This window comes from Erythrolamprus reginae, chromosome Z (assembly GCF_031021105.1).
Source record: "Erythrolamprus reginae isolate rEryReg1 chromosome Z, rEryReg1.hap1, whole genome shotgun sequence".
In the NCBI taxonomy this organism is placed as follows: Eukaryota; Metazoa; Chordata; class Lepidosauria; order Squamata; family Dipsadidae; genus Erythrolamprus; species Erythrolamprus reginae.
In genome coordinates, this window is record NC_091963.1 from 22,273,002 (window position 1) to 22,289,039 (window position 16,038).

The 16,038-nt window shown below is 44.0% G+C and overlaps 1 protein-coding gene across 5 annotated transcripts in view; it reads right to left on the reverse strand.

Moving 5' to 3' along the window:
• SVIL (supervillin) overlaps positions 1-15,215 on the reverse strand; it is a 227,585-nt gene extending 212,370 nt beyond the window's left edge. For 3 of the 5 annotated variants that reach the window (XM_070728956.1, XM_070728954.1, XM_070728952.1), the window contains exon 1: positions 3,877-4,199. The gene's annotated coding sequence lies outside the window, so the exon portion shown is untranslated. Of the gene's footprint in view, positions 1-3,876; positions 4,200-15,093 lie in introns of those variants that run through there. The other 2 variants (XM_070728955.1, XM_070728953.1) reach the window with 1 other exon arrangement.
• Between the last annotated feature and the right edge of the window lie 823 nt (positions 15,216-16,038).

Below are 16,038 nucleotides of genomic sequence, written 5' to 3' on the forward strand. Positions count from 1 at the left end.
ATTTCTCCTTTTCAACAAAGTGATAATGGTTTTCAGACCAAGGAGGACTATATAAATATTCACAGACATTAGTTAACATTATGTCTTGGAGATTAAGCCACGTACAACGAATGACAGTAACCATGTGGCTTGCCTTTAGGAGATATTTACCAGAGCTGCAAGTTTTAACTGACAGTGTGATTAGTTATGATGAACGTTATAGCAGAGATTCACACTGTGAGTTTCTTCCAATCCCAAACTTCTCATCAGATTCCAGGAAGATAAGGTGGAACATCTGCTATTTTCCCAAGTGGCTGCAAGCTTCTGTATGCATGAGAAAAATGGAAAGGGCTATCATTGCAACTGAAAATGACCCATTAAGAAAGCCCAATGGAGAGTAACTATAACAAAAGATGTATAGGAAAGTCACTTTAATGTAGTGGTTAAGGCAGAAGGCTAGAAACCAGGAGACTGTGAGTTCTAGTTCTGCCTTAGCCAGCTGGATGACCTTGAGCCAATTTATTTATTTATTATTTATTTATTTATTATTTAGATTTGTATGCCGCCCCTCTCCGCGGACTCGGGGCGGCTCACAACAAGATACGGCGAATCATAACAAATCCAAATAGCTTTAAAATACGGTATTTAAAAAGATTTAAAAGGAACCCCATTTACTAACAAACACACACACAAACATACCATGCATAAATTGAACATGCCCGGGGGAGGTGTTTCAGTTCCCCCATGCCTGACGGCAAAGGTGGGTTTTAAGGAGTTTACGGAAGGCAGGGAGAGTAGGGGCAGTCCTAATCTCTGGGGGGAGTTGGTTCCAGAGAGTCGGGGCCGCCACAGAGAAGGCTCTTCCCCTGGGGCCCGCCAACCGACATTGTTTAGTTGACGGGACCCGGAGAAGGCCCACTCTGTGGGACCTATTACTCACTCTCAGTCTTAGGAAAGAGGGAATGGTAAACTACTGCTGAACAACCTTGCCAAGAAAACTGCAGGGGCTAGTCCATGTAGTTACCAGGAGTTGAAAACTGAAAATGAGTGGGTGCATGGTTGTACACACACACAAATGCATGCACACACACACACACGGTATAAGATTAGGCAGGGGTTTAACTTCATCAGAAGTAAACTGTCTTCTCCTTTTTGAACAATTTAGCAGGCCAATATAATTTTATCCTAGCAGAGTTTTATAGAGAAAATAATGAGCTTCCCAATCATTCTCTTCGCCTACCAACGTTGATTTTCTTCTACAGAAAGGACTTTGGCCTTATGATCCGACTGCAATTTCTCGCAAGGCTGCGAATTTTAGTTTAACCCGGTGTTTCCCAAACCTGGCTAAATTACCCACCATTCGATAAAAATAGTCTTTCTTTGGAGAACAACTATTCTCAGGCATCCAGTTAAAACTGTCTAAAAGTTGTGTCATGGCAATTGGAATTCTTTCTTTGTTTTTGTTTGCAATGTTTTGGTGCTCTCATTCAAATTACTTGGATTTATTTGTATTGGATCAGTTTGCTCTACTTGATCTATTTGCACTGAATGTTATCAGAGCCCAATGTGGCCATAAGGAAGGAAGGCAAGGAAACACCTTTAGGTAGATACTCCCCAAGGTTTTTTGTTTTCCAGATGTTTCTTTTTTTCCTTTCTTCTTGAGTTATAAGATTTTAAGCAGATTGTTAAGCATTTATGTCATTCACTGCTCTGCTTACTTTTAAGACATGCCCTGTCAGGCCACAAATAAATAAGAATATGGAAAGATTTTGGAGTCTGTATTTCTTAAATAATTTGTTAATATGTGGGTTGTAAACACAAAAAAATTACATCTGGGTAGGCAACTGCACTGGTGTACCTAAAACCCTTTTAATGTTGGCTTCCGGAGGAAGATAAAATCCTTTTTTTCTCCCCACAGAATGTTTAATTGGCATTTATTCTTGTTACTATTGTAGCTAAAAGAAATGAGGATCAGAAAAAGTTGTTTCCATATTAAACAGACTAGATAACTCTTAATCTTGGAAAGAAACACAGGATGAGATGTACCTTTTAAAAAACAAATCTTGGTTCATCGAATCAGCCATTTTTAAATGGCTGATTCCAAACAGCATTGTGGTTTAATATTGTTGAACTACAGCTCCCAGCAGCCCCAGCCAACATGGCCAATGATGAAAGAGGCTAAAAGGTAGACTTTGGCCATATTTGGAAGGCAACACTGGTTAAGATGAAATCCTTTTATCCTAGCCAAGAGCTAGGCTACAAGTTTCAAGTTCTACCTCTGAATTGGAAACACCACTGTGTTTCGTTTATTTACCTTGTCTGCTATAAGAAATAGCACAGGCATTAAGAATGAAAAACTTTCAAGGTTATCAGCCAAAATATTTTACAGGTTATTTAAAGGAGGAGAAAAGGTAAGGAGTTTGGATCTGATCTAGGCTTTAAGAAGTTTCTACTTCACCGAAAGAAACATTTTGAAGTCCAATTGCTGTGCAGAACAGACAAGTTGAAAATGTGCCTTTCTTTAGCTTGTGTCAGACTAAAGATTTCCCAATTCTGGTTTGTACATTCTGCAAAATCAAGAAATATCTGGATTTCTTTAACAGCTGGCTGCATTTCTAAAGCTTGAATCTGAAATACCCTCTATGTCTGCCTATATATACAATTTAAATGAACTGAATTCTAAAAATTTTAATCTAGCCATGGCCAAAGATAACTAATGTTAAGTTAAACAAAGGTTTGTTTAACATTTAGTATCGTTTTTCCTGAAAGCTAATCCTTTTCTCTTAACATTGCTCTGTTCCGGAAGGTAGAATCCAATATAACCCTGCAGTTGAATAATAGGAAACCTTACTATTAAGCCAGCTTGCTTGGAAAGCACTTTAAGTTTAAAATCTACCCAGTTGCAAATAACAGCTTGCTTTATATACACTATGGTGTGCAAAGTTTAAAGAGTCTCTTTAGACTCAGTGAGGATAAGCTCAAGGGATGCCTGTGGAAAAGCAAAAATTGAACAGGACTTAGTTGATATTTAATTGCTAAAGCGACAAAACCCTTTGAAAACACTCCAAAGCAATAAGATAAAAATATAAACAGACTGGAGCATGTTTAACTTTCATCTGGTCTGTGCCTGGTGATAAAATGAAAACATTTTAGACTGTGGGCTGAATTGGTTTTATGGGGCCACTCCTTAGACAGCAACACGTATTGTTATTTACTTCAGAATGGAGGAGGGGGACAGCTTTGTTAGCCCTCCAGATGTTTGATAAGCCTATTAAAGGGCGCTCGCTCCATATCAGAAACAAACAAAACTTGGCAACCCCATGTGAGACTCGACACCGCGCTGTCAGCTGGCTTCCAAGAACATGTTGCTGTTATTTCGTTGACAGAAAGCCTGCAGCGAGGCACATCGGAGCAGTAAATGGAATTACTTACTCGGGATACAATCTTGCGCCCGGAGCGCCTCTTTAGCCCCAAAGCTGTTTCCCTGCAAGTGAGCGGATGTGCACCATCCCCGGAAGCGAGCCAGTTTATGCCCTGGAAACCAGCTACTCTTCCAGCCAAGGCACCTTTTGAACTGGGGGAGACCCCACCACCTGGCAATGCACAATGGCCCTCCTTGCTCTCCCTTCTCCCCCACCCCACCCCAAGGTTGGGCTTCTCCACGCGCTTCTGTTCAGCCCCAACTCCGAGCAAACCACCTTCCCTCTTTCCCCAACGGAGCGGCGTTGCAAAAAAAATAAAAAAAATAAAACACACATCTTACCTCTCCCCTTCCCCCAACCCCGGCCTCTTTCACACAACCCGATCTCTTTCTTTCTCCTTCACGGCCGGTTGCAAAGAAAAGAAAAGCGCAAAGAGAGAGAGAGAGAGAGTCCCGAGCCGGAAGAGTCACATTACCTGTGTGGCAACCGAGGGTCTGGCAACCGAGCGCGGGCGTCGGCCACCTGTGCCGCTCCCCCGAGTTCGCGCTCCGGTCTCGGCTTGGCAGCCCGCGCGACTTCCCCAACAAAGGAAAAACTTCTGCGAAGCCTGCGCCGGCGGCGAAGCAGCTGGCTGGGGGCCGGGCGAGCAGGCTCGCGGGCGCCCAATGAGAAAGTTGGGTTGGTGCAGGAAACGCAGCCGCTGCCGGTGCTGCCGCCGACCCGGTCTGGTTGGAGAGGAAGCTGCTCCGGCCGACCGAGCACCGGCAGCAGCAGCAGCAACCCCGAAGTGCGTGACCCGCGGGCGGGCAGGGGAGGCAAGGAGTGCCTTCACGCTGGGACGGAAGTGGAGGGCTGCCGCCTCCGCCGCACCCTTGTCGGCCACACAGCAGACGAGCGCGGAGGGAGCGCTGGAGACGCTTCCTCCCGGTGGGGGCGGAGACCAGGGGACGCCTCGTCTCCCCCCTTCCCGGGTATAAATCAGGAAGAGCGGGGGAAGGCGAGGCTGATCATCTGCTGCCCCGCCGGAGGGTTGATTTCATTGGGCAGCTCCCAGCGCTCGGGAGCGTCGAGGAGAACAAAGGGGTTGCTTTGGGGCATGTCAAGAGCGCTTTGATTGATTGATTGATTGATTGGTTGATTTTGTCCAATACACAGTGAGGGTTTTAGTGCAGGGGTCCCCAACCACCGGGCCGCGGACCAGTACCGGGCCGCGGGGCATGTTGCACCGGTCCGTGGAGTCAGCAGCTGCCGGCCCTCATGCCGCCACCCCCTCCCTCCAGCGCTTCGCCTCCCGCCGGGCAAGAGGCCTCGGGAGGCAGGTTCTGCCGGCCACAGGATGATGGATGGGACAGAGGGGCGGGAAGGACCGAGAGGCTCAAGCCTCTTTTGGCTTCTGCCGCGGGGCGCTTTTGCGTTTTTGGCTGGGGGGAGGCAGGAGGGCCAGCCTGACCCCCTCTCTCCAGCGCTTAGCTCCCGCTGGGCAAGAGGGCTTGGGAGGCAGGTTCTGCCGGCCACAGGACGATGGCGGGAAAGAGGGGCGGGGAGGACCAGCACCCCCATGCTTAATCCCACCCCCAACCACGCCCCTTTCCGCCCCCACTGGGCCATAGAAAAATTGTCTTGCTGAAACTGGTCCCTGGTGGAAAAAACGTTGGGGACCACTGTTTTAGTGGGTATACACAAAGTAAAATTCATATATCGTCTCTATTTTTATATCTTTTCTTCTATCCTTTTCTTTACATACAATACTACATGTCTATTCTCTTCAATATGCTTTGTATGTTGGACAATATAAATAAATAAATAAAATAAAAAGAAACATAACTAAGGTTATAGAGGATATACTCATAGTAAAATATATCTAAGAAAGAATAGAAGAGAAGATATAGGAATAAAACATATCAATGAAAGAATAGAAGAAGAAATATAGGAATAGAAGAAAGGTACAGTATAGGAGATGTAGGAGAGCAATAGGACAGGGGACGGAAGGCACTCTAGTGCACTTGTACTTGCCCCTTACTGACCTCTTAGGAATCTGGAGAGGTCAACCATGGATAATCTAAGGGTAAATTGTTGGGGGTTTGGGGATGATTGATTTTTATTTTATTTATTTATTTTGTCAAGTACGTATTGGTAATATACAAAGAATTAACCATGTTTATATACATGATACTAGTAGGAGAGAAACATTAAGACAGGGGACAGTAGGCATGTTTGTGCACTTATGCGCGCCCCTTACTGACCTCTTAGAAATGAGTAATGAGTTCCATGCTTTGACAACTCGGTTACTGAAGTCATATTTTTTACAGTCAAGTTTGGAGCGATTAATATTAAGTTTAAATCTGTTGTGTGCTCTTATGTTGTTGTGGTTGAAGCTGAAGTAGTGGCCGACAGGCAGGACGTTGCAGCATATGATATTGTGGGCAATACTTAGATCATGTTTAAGGCGTCTTAGTTCTAAGCTTTCTAGGCCCAGGATTGAAAGTCTAGTCTCGTAGGGTATTCTGTTTGGAGTGGAGGAGTGAAGGGCTCTTCTGGTATCTTTGGACATTTTCAAGGGTGTTAATGTCTGAGATGCGATATGGGTTCCAAACAGATGAGCTTTTCCATTTAGGGAAAGTGGCTCTCTAGCTCTAACTCTTCCCTTAAGCCTTCTGTGGCGGTTTCACCTCCGAAGCCCTCCTTGCCTCGGGAAAGGAGATCATAAAAGGCTTTGCTTAGCTGCTTTGAAAAAGTTCAGAAGGGTCAGGATGGGTTAATATTTCTAAAGCAGGCCTCCAGGAAATCCCAGGACTTCTCCTTTTTCAAAGAGGCTCTTGGGAATCCCAGGACTTGTCAAAGAGGATGGTTAAGATGCTACTGGACTAGGACCAAAATGATCCAGGATTCAATTATGGTATTCGCAGCCATGGTGGTACCACTGAGTGAGTGATACAAAACTTTCGCCAGACCAATCCTTGAATACAGGTCATTTGACTGGAACCCACACCGCATTTCAGACATAAACACTTTAGAAAATGTCCAGAAATACTTTACCGGAAGAGCCCTCCACTCCTCCACTCGCAACAGAATATCCTACGCAACTAGACTTACAATCCTAGGTTTAGAAAGCTGAGAACTACGACCTAAGCGTAGCCCATAAAATCATCTGCTACAACCTCCTCCCTGTCAACAACTACTTCAGCTTCAACCACAGCAACACACAAGCACACAACAGATACAAACTTGAAGTAAACCTTTAAGTAAAACTTTACCCTTAGACTATTCACTGTTGACCTCACTTGATTCCTAAGAGGTCAGTAAGGGGTGCGCATAAGTGCACAAGCATGCCTACTGTCCCCTGTTCTAATGTTTCTCTCCTACTAGTATCATGTATATAAACATTGTTATATCTTTGTATATTACCAATACGTACTTGACAAAATAAATAAATAAAATAAAAACCAATAAATAAATTTTCTCGGCATCATTAGCACAGCTTTCTAGTAAGAAATTAACATATGCACATTGTGATCAATTGTGGCTATCAGCTGAGGATTCACGGTATATAACATTCAACTATGAAGATGCATAGCCGAGTTGAACTGCTGTAATTCTTAATCTAACTTTTCCAAATCCCAACTTTGGTAGGATTTACCTCTTAGAAACAATACATGTTAAATCTGTATTACTTTGTACAAAAATGTGTTATTTTGTCCCTCATACCCAAAGTGGTATATCAATTATGTATATACATTAAACATATAACCTGGAATGGAGTAACTTTGGCCTAAAGACATGTTTAACTATATTTCCCCAACATTTATATATTATTCTAATCATATACTCTGGAGCTCACAATTCTACATTTGGGCAGCTGAGAACCATATCAGTTACATGGGGTTGAACTAAACCAATGTTTCTTGTTTTTTAAACATATAACCTGGGATGGAGTAACTTTGGCCTAAAGACATGCTTAACTATATTTCCCCAACATTTATATATCATTCCAATCATCTATTCTGGAGCTCACAATCCTAAATTTGGGCAGATGAGAATCATATCAGTTACATGGGGTTGAACTAAACCAATGTTTCTTGTTTTTGTTTAATTGTAGTGTGTCTATTTTAGTACCTACCATGGCATTCATTTGTTCCATATCTAAAAATAGCAAAAACTGCAGATATCAGCAGACCCTGTCCCAAAAACAAATTTGATAACCTCAGGTGAGCTGCACAGTAAGTCCTTGGGTTAAGATTATTACACAAGGTATAAACTATATATGAAAATTAAATCTAACCCAACTGATTTTTAAACCATTTGTTTCTTTTTTAAACTGCTATGTACAGTAAGAAAGATATTCAACTATTGTCCCTCCTTGTATCTTCCCAGCAAAGTTAAGAAATGAAGAAAGGCTCTCCATTGGATCATCCATCCCATAGGCCAGTGTTTTCCAACCTTCGCCACTTGAAGGTATCTGGACTTCAACTCCCAGAATTCCCCAGCCAGCATTCGCTGGCTGGGGAATTCTGGGAGTTGAAGTCCAAATAGCTTCAAGTAGCCAAGGTTGGGAAACATTGCCATAGGCCAATGATTTTCAACCTTTTTTGAGCCGGGGCACATTTTTTACATTTACAAAATCCTGGGGAACACCACCAACCAAAATGACACAAAATGGCACTCTAACACTACATATTATATATATAACATTATGATGCATTGCATATCACTTTCTGCGGGGGCCTCTTATAAAAAGAAAAGGGTCAAATGTCTAAATACACCATCAGGATAGACATAGCCTGCTGAGGCTGAATCTTCATCTAGTGGTGGCAACATTTACCTCCAGTCCCGACCAGGATTAGAAATCGGGACCATGGGGAAGAGTAGTACCTTCAACTACTCGCCGCGGCGACACATAGACAAGTGCGCGGCAGCCCGAGTGGGGACCTTCCTGGGTGTGGATGAGAGGCGGCCTGCTATTGGTTCATCGCTAGTGGTCGGGATGAATCCTAGAAGGTGATTGGTCGGTGAGTGTTCCCTGTGCCGCCACTCTTCCTGTTGCTGATAGCTGGAGGGGTTTGAGGGGAATTTTTATGTTCGGATGGAGGCAGCTGGCGGTGGGCTGGATAAATGGCCTCCGCGGACCTTTTCCGGCACATGGGCCATAGTTTGGGGACCCATGTTTAATTTCCCCATGGCACACCTGACTATGTCTCACGACACACTAGTGTGCTGCAGCACACTGGTTGAAAAACACTGCCATAGGCTACATTCACAAAGTACACCAAACTTACTTTTTGCACTTATACATTGACTTTTCTGAGATCATTCAGCACACATGGGAGTTACCATTCATTTTGGCTGTACAAAAATCTCCCTATTCCTGTGAATGGCGAAGCTATGGCACACGTGCTCAACATGGCACGGGAAGCCATGTCGCCCAGCACGCATGGCCTTGCCTGTTTGTCTTCTGGGTTTCTGACATGCATGATCAGCTGTCTGCGTGTGAGACAGGGCCAAAGCCCAGTGTGCACATGCATGCCAGCCAGCTGATTATTGTGTGCACATGCATGCCAAAACCCAGAAATTCAGCTTTCCCAGAATGCGGTCCCTTCATGTGAATGGCCTGCGCATATGTGGTAGCCAGGTGATCATCGGGCGCACATGCACACTACAAGCCAGAAATTTCACTTTTCTGGAGTGCATGCGTGACCAGTGCCTACATGTTAAATATGTTAAACAGTTAAATAAGGTTCCAGAGGGAAGTGCTTTTAATAGGAAAGTGAACACAAGAACAAGGGGCCACAAACTGAGGTTAGTTGGGGGAAAGATCAGAAGCAACGTGAGAAAATATTATTTTACTGAAAGAGTAGTAGATGCTTGGAACAAACTTCCAGCAGACGTGGTTGGTAAATCCACAGTAATTGAATTTAAACATGCCTGGGATAAACATATATCCATCCTAAGATAAAATACAGGAAATGGTATAAGGGCAGACTAGATGGACTATGAGGTCTTTTTCTTTCGTCAATCTTCTATGTTTCTGTATGTGTGCTCAGTAATGGGCAGCCAAATTTTTTACTGTGGGTGTGGCTTATTTTGTGGGTGTGGCTTAATGGACATGTGACTGGGTAGGAGTGGCTTGCCAGCCATGTGACCAGGTGGGAGTGGCTTGAACGATCATCATTGTCCAAGTGAACTGTTAAATCCTCGACTTACAACCTTACCAGTGTTGCTCGCTTGAGTGACAATTTGCTTCACGTTTCCTGCGCTCTCCTTCCCGGGATCTTCTATGGCATGTGGACTTCAACTCCCAGAATTCCTGAGCTAGCATGATTGGCTCAGGAATTCTGGGAGCTGAAGTCCACAAGTCATAGAGGAGCCAACTTTACCTACCCCTACCCTAGGTAATCATTTGGCCCGAGAGTTCCAAAATAAGACAACATTCTTTGATATATATGCAAGCAGTAAAAATTAGGGCATTCCAGACTGGGAATAAAGACTTCCAGGAAAAACAATTCCTTTGATACTAATTCATTCATATACTGTACTCTGTAAGTGTACACAAATACACTTGAACATGCTGTGTTTGTGTCTGTATACATATAATGTATACATTAATTAAGCATTATCTTCAGAGTTCTCTGGGAAAGACACTTTGGAGGAAGTGGGCCTAGATAACTATGTAAATAGATGTTTTCAATTCAGGGTTGACTGCCTGCATAAGTCTCTGCAATTTTCAAGATTTCTTAAGTGGTTTGCCATTGACCACTTCCTAGAGTTGAGAGAGTGTGATTGGCCCAAGATCATCCAACTTACAGTCTCTTGGTTTCTAACAGGATCCCTTAGCCTCTAAAGCAGTGGTTCTCAACCTTTCTTATGCCATGACCCCTTAATACATTTCCTCATGTTGTGGCGACCCCCAACCATATGTCTAGCACCAATTCTCCCAACAGAGCTTTAAGCTGATTGGCAGGAAGGTCAGAGGGACACCCCCAGTGTAAATGCCTGATTGGTTGGATTGTAAAAATAGGTTCCAAGGTGCCAGAATAGAAGCTTTAGTTCCTAACACCATGGGAAATTTGTCTTTTCCCATGGTCTTAGGAGACCTCTGTGAAATGGCCGTTCGATCCCCAAAGGGGTCCCAACCCCCAGGTTGAGAACCACTGCACTAGAGAAAACTGGCTCTTTCTTGGATATTTATTTAATTGCTTTTCTCCAATTAGTTTGTGCATACTCTGAAGATCTAGAAGAGTGTGCTCAAATCAAATCACAAAGAATTCTCTTTCTGCGCCAGCTCAGGAAGCTCAAACTGCCCAAGGAGCTGCTGATACAGTTCTACAGAGGAATCATTGAGTCTGTCATCTGAAACTCTATAACTGTCTGGTTTGGTGCTGCAACCCAACAGGACGGACACAGACTTCAGAGGAGAATCACAACTGCAGAAAAAACAATTGCTGCCAACCTGCCTTCCATTGAGGACCGGTATACTGCACGAGTCAAAAAGAGGCGGGGAAAATATTTACTGACCCCTCACATCCTGGACACAAATTGTTTCAACTCCTACCCTCAAAACGTCGCTACAGAGCACTGCACACCAAGATAACTAGACACAAGAACAGTCTTTTTCTGAACACCATCATTCTACTAAACAAATAATTCCCTCAACATTGTCAGACTTTCTACTAAATCTGCACTTCTATTCTACTAGTTTTTCTCATCATTCCTATCACCCATTTCCTCCCATGTTGACTGTATGACTGTAACCTGTTGCTTATATCCTAAGATTTTTATTAATATTGCTTCTTCATTGCTTATTTGACCCCTATGACAATCATTAAGTGTTGTACCACATGATTCTTGACAAATATATATTTTATTTTATGTACGCTGAGAGCATATACACCAAGACAAATTCCTTGTGTGTCCAATCACACTTGGCCAATAAAATTCTATTCTATTCTATTCTATTATTAAAACAATTCCATCTTATGGGATGTTAGGTAGAGATGGCCTTCTTTGTGGCTGGCCCTTCCTCTGGACCTCCACCATACAAACGGCGGTATGGCAGGACTTTATTGATTTTTAAGAAGGTCTTGGAGATTATTCATCAGGCAATTGAGGCAATTTGAGACCCCACTTTTGAAACCGATCGGTGTCTGTATAGTGTTTCTAGTTGTGGATTCCCCAGCATGGGTTGCCAGAGTATTTTGTTCTTTTTATGTTTGCACCACTGGGAGACTTGAAAGAACAGACTAGGGCTAAAGTATCATGGGGGAAATTCAGAGGCATGGGGTGAGGTATCATCAGTACGCAGATGATACCCAGCTGTACATCTCCACCCCATGTCCAGTCAACGAAGCAGTGGAAGTGATGTGCTGGTGCCTGGAGGCTGTTGGGGTCTCGATGGGTGTCAACAGACTCAAACTCAACCCAGATAAGATGGCGTGGCTGTGGGTTCTGCCTCCCAAGGACAGTTCCATCTGTCCGTCCATAACCCTGGGGGGGGGGAATTATTGACCCCTAAGAGACAACTTGAGTGTCCTCCTCAATGCACAGCTCACATTAGAGAACCATCTTTCAGCTGTGGCGAGGGGGACATTTGCCCAGGTTTGCCTGGTGCACCAATTGCGGCCCTATCTGGACGGGGACTCACTGCTCACAGTCACCCATGCCCTCATCACCTTGAGACTCAACTACTGTAACGCTCTCTACATGGGGCTACCTTTGAAGAGTGTTCGGCAACTTCAGATCGTGCAGAATGCAGCTGCGAGAGCAATCATGGGCTTCCCCAGGTATGCCCATGTTGCACCAACACTCCGCAGTCTGCATTGGTTGCCGATCAATTTCCAGTCACAATTCAAAGTGTTGGTTATGACCTATAAAGCCCTTCATGGCATCGGACCAGAATATCTCCGTGACCGCCTTCTGCTGCATGAATCCCAGCGACCGGTTAGGTCCCACAGAGTTGGCCTTCTCTGGGTCCCATCGACTAAACAATGTCGTTTGGTGGGTCCCAGGGGAAGAGCCTTCTCTGTGGCGGCCCCGACCCTCTGGAACCAGCTCTCCCTTGAGATTAGAACTGCCCCTACCCTCCTTGCCTTTCATAAACTCCTTAAAACCCACTTTTGTCATCAGGCATGGGGGAATTGAGACATCTTCCCCCAGGCCTATACAATTCATGTATGGTATGTTTGTGTGTCTGCTTTAATAACGGGGTTTTTTTAAAATGTTTTTAAATTAATAGATTTGTCTTGAATTGTTTTATTGTTGTTGTGAGCCGCCCCAAGTCTACGGAGAGGGGATAGATAGGTAGGTAGGTAGGTAGGTAGGTAGGTAGATAGATAGATAGATAGATAGATAGATAGATAGATAGATAGATAGATAGATAGATAGATAGATAGATAGATAGATAAAATATTAAACCAGAGGTAGGCAAAGTTGGCTCTCCTATGACTTATGGAGTTCAACTCCCAGAATTCCTGAGCCAATCATGCTAGCTCAGGAATTCTGTGAATTGAAGTCCTCATGTCATAGAAGAGCCAATTTTGCCCACCCCTTTGCTTAAACCATGTGTAACCATTTGGCTTGCCTGGGCTTCATAGGAGGCATGTAATATAGTTTATATATGTGTGTACAATAATATTTAAGGTTTATGCTCTATGTTACTAGTTCTCCAGGACTACATGAGGCCCATGGGTTGAGCATGCATGATATATTTGGTTGCTCCCATTTCAGCCTGGTTCTCAGAACCAGTAGCAGCTTTCAGGAGGCTCCACCCACCCACCCAAGATGCTTCTGCGCGTGTGCTAAACTTTGCACGCATAAGCGAACCGGTAGCAACAGGATTTAGAACCCACTACTGATCTGGTTGCTAGGAGTCAAAAATGACTTTATGGCACTTAATTAAAAAGACTGCCTGCTACTTAGAATTGCTGTAGCAATTAAGCCGGTTCAACAATTGATCAAATTTGACTAAATAAAATGGGGTGGGGTTTTTTGATGGCAAAACCAAATGAAAAGAGGCCTTGCTGTAGTCTGTTCTACAAAAAAGATCCTTCAATTGAAAACTTGCCTGCTGCTAGATTGTCCAGGGGAGACCCAAAAGAAAGACCCACAGAAGAATTCAAATACAAACTGAATAATCAAATTATCACAGATAATCCCCACTCGGTTAAAGACCTTGGTATACTAATAACAAAAGATTTAAGTGCCAAAGCCCACTGCAACAATATAGCCAAGAAGGCTTCAAGAGTTGTAAACCTAATCCTACGTAGCTTCTGCTCTGGCAATCTCACACTATTTACCAGAGCTTACAAAACTTTTGCCAGACCCATCCTCGAATACAGCTCATCTGTTTGGAACCCATATCGCATCTCAGACATTAACACTCTTGAAAATGTCCAAAGATACTTCACCAGAAGAGCCCTTCACTCCTCCACTCGAAATAGAATACCCTATGAGACTAGACTTTCAATCCTGGGCCTAGAAAGTTTAGAACTAAGACGCCTTAAACAAGATCTAAGTATTGCCCACAAGATCATATGCTGCAACGTCCTGCCTGTCGGCGACTACTTCAGCTTCAACCACAACAACACAAGAGCACACAACAGATTTAAACTTAATATTAACCGCTCCAAACTTGACTGTAAAAAATATGACTTCAGTAACCGAGTTGTCAAAGCGTGGAACTCATTACCGGACTCCATAGTGTCATCCCCAAACCCCCAACACTTTACCCTTAGATTATCTACAGTTGACCTATCCAGATCCCCCTGTCCTATTGCTCTCCTATATCTCCTATACCTTTCTTCTATTCCTATATCTCTTCTATTTTTTCATTGATATATTCTATTCCTATATCTTCTTTTCTATTATTTCTTAGATATATTCTACTATGAGTATCTCCTCTATAACCTTCATCATGTATTTTACTATGTGTATATTGATATATACCCACTAAAACCCTCTTTGTGTATTGGACAAAATAAATAAATAAAATAAAAACTGTGGCCATCCACAATTAGCAAATGAATAACAGAGCGGGGGTTGGCCTACATGTTATCTTGTCAGTGTGCTGCAAGGGATGAGAGATAGTGGATTCTATTTAAATGACAGAACAGCGGGGGGAGGGGGGTTTCCCCAAGACAAACATTATGGAAATTTACGACGGTTTGTTTTGTGGAGAGGGGGGAGGCATTTCTTCTCCTGCCCCGCCCCCCTTGCCTAAATAACCCGACTCGAATCGCATACATTTTCGTAAGGAAAGCTCAGTTGGCGAAGAACCTACAAAACAAAGCACATTTCAGGCTGTTTCCTAAGAGCGAGTCCTGTGGAGGGACGTCCTTGCAACACCGCGCGAGTGAAAAACCTGTTGCAAAATCCTCGTTCCAAAGTCACTTTGAAAAACGCCTCCTGACTCAGCAGCAGCAGCCGCTGCTGCCCTCGCCCCAGACGCAAATCGAAAAACTGGGCTAGCTAGCTTTGCCGTCTAGACCACGTTCGCATCATTGATTTCATTTATTAATCAGACTTTCGTGGAGCCGCGGACCAGCCGGCCTGGTTCCCGAGGGGAGTTTCCCGCCTTTTCAGAAATAAAGCAGCACGTTTGCAAAAAAATTGCAGAGGGGAGCGTTGAGAAAGAGGATTTTCCCCTTCTGCTTTTCGAAGAAGAAGTAGTTGGCTTTTGTCCCACCTCGATTTCGCGACTTACCTCTCCCACCCGGCAGCCCCGCGGAGTTATTAATTGCAAAGGCGCGAGCCTTTCTTGGCGCTCCTGCTGCTGCAGCTGCTCTCTCAGAAAGCGGCAGCCGACCTGGTTCGCCCGGCATCCGTAAAATTGAGCCTCTGGCCGGCTTTTTATTTTTTTATATTTCCCCCCCTGGCTCTTCGTCCGTTTTAAAGGAACCGCGTCTCATTCTGCCTTTCACGGTCCTTCGCGCGCGGGCAACGTGCCGGCGATGGGTTGAGTTGTACCAGTGCCCTCTGCCTTGCAGTTGCAGACAGCACAAAATGATTTTACAAACAGCTTCTGTCCCGTCTGCTGGCAGAATCTTGCACTGTAAATATATTTCACAAGGTTCCCGGCGGTCACTGGAATTCAGGTCAGTTTAAGCTTTCCTGAGAAAGTTCGCACAACGCATTTCACAACGGAATCTTAACTGGGGAGCTTAATAGAGAAACAATAATAAACAATAATTAAGTTAGCCGAGGAGTTGTATCATTGCGAGGCAGTGAGATGTAGCCTTTAAAACAGTGATTTTCAACCTTTTTTGAGCCGCGGCACATTTTTTACATTTACAAAACACATTGAGGCACATGGGGTGGGGGGGCTCTAAAAAAAGTTTGGACAAAAAAATTTTTTCCTCTTCCTTTTGCTCTACAGTATTTCTCTCTCCCTCTTTCTCTCTCTCTTTTTTCTCTCTCTCTCCATCCCTCTTTCTCTCTTCCTTCTTTCCTCTTTTTTGCTCTCTTTCTCTCTCCCTCCCTACTTCCCTCTATGTCTTTCTCTCCCACCTTCCCTCCCTCTCTCTCTCTCTTTCTTTCTTTCTCTCTTGTTTTCTTTCTCTCTTGCTTTCTTTCTTTCTCTCTCTCGCTTTCTTTCTCTCTCTTGCTTGCTTTCTCTCTTGCGATCTTTCTCTTTCTTTCTTTCTTTCTC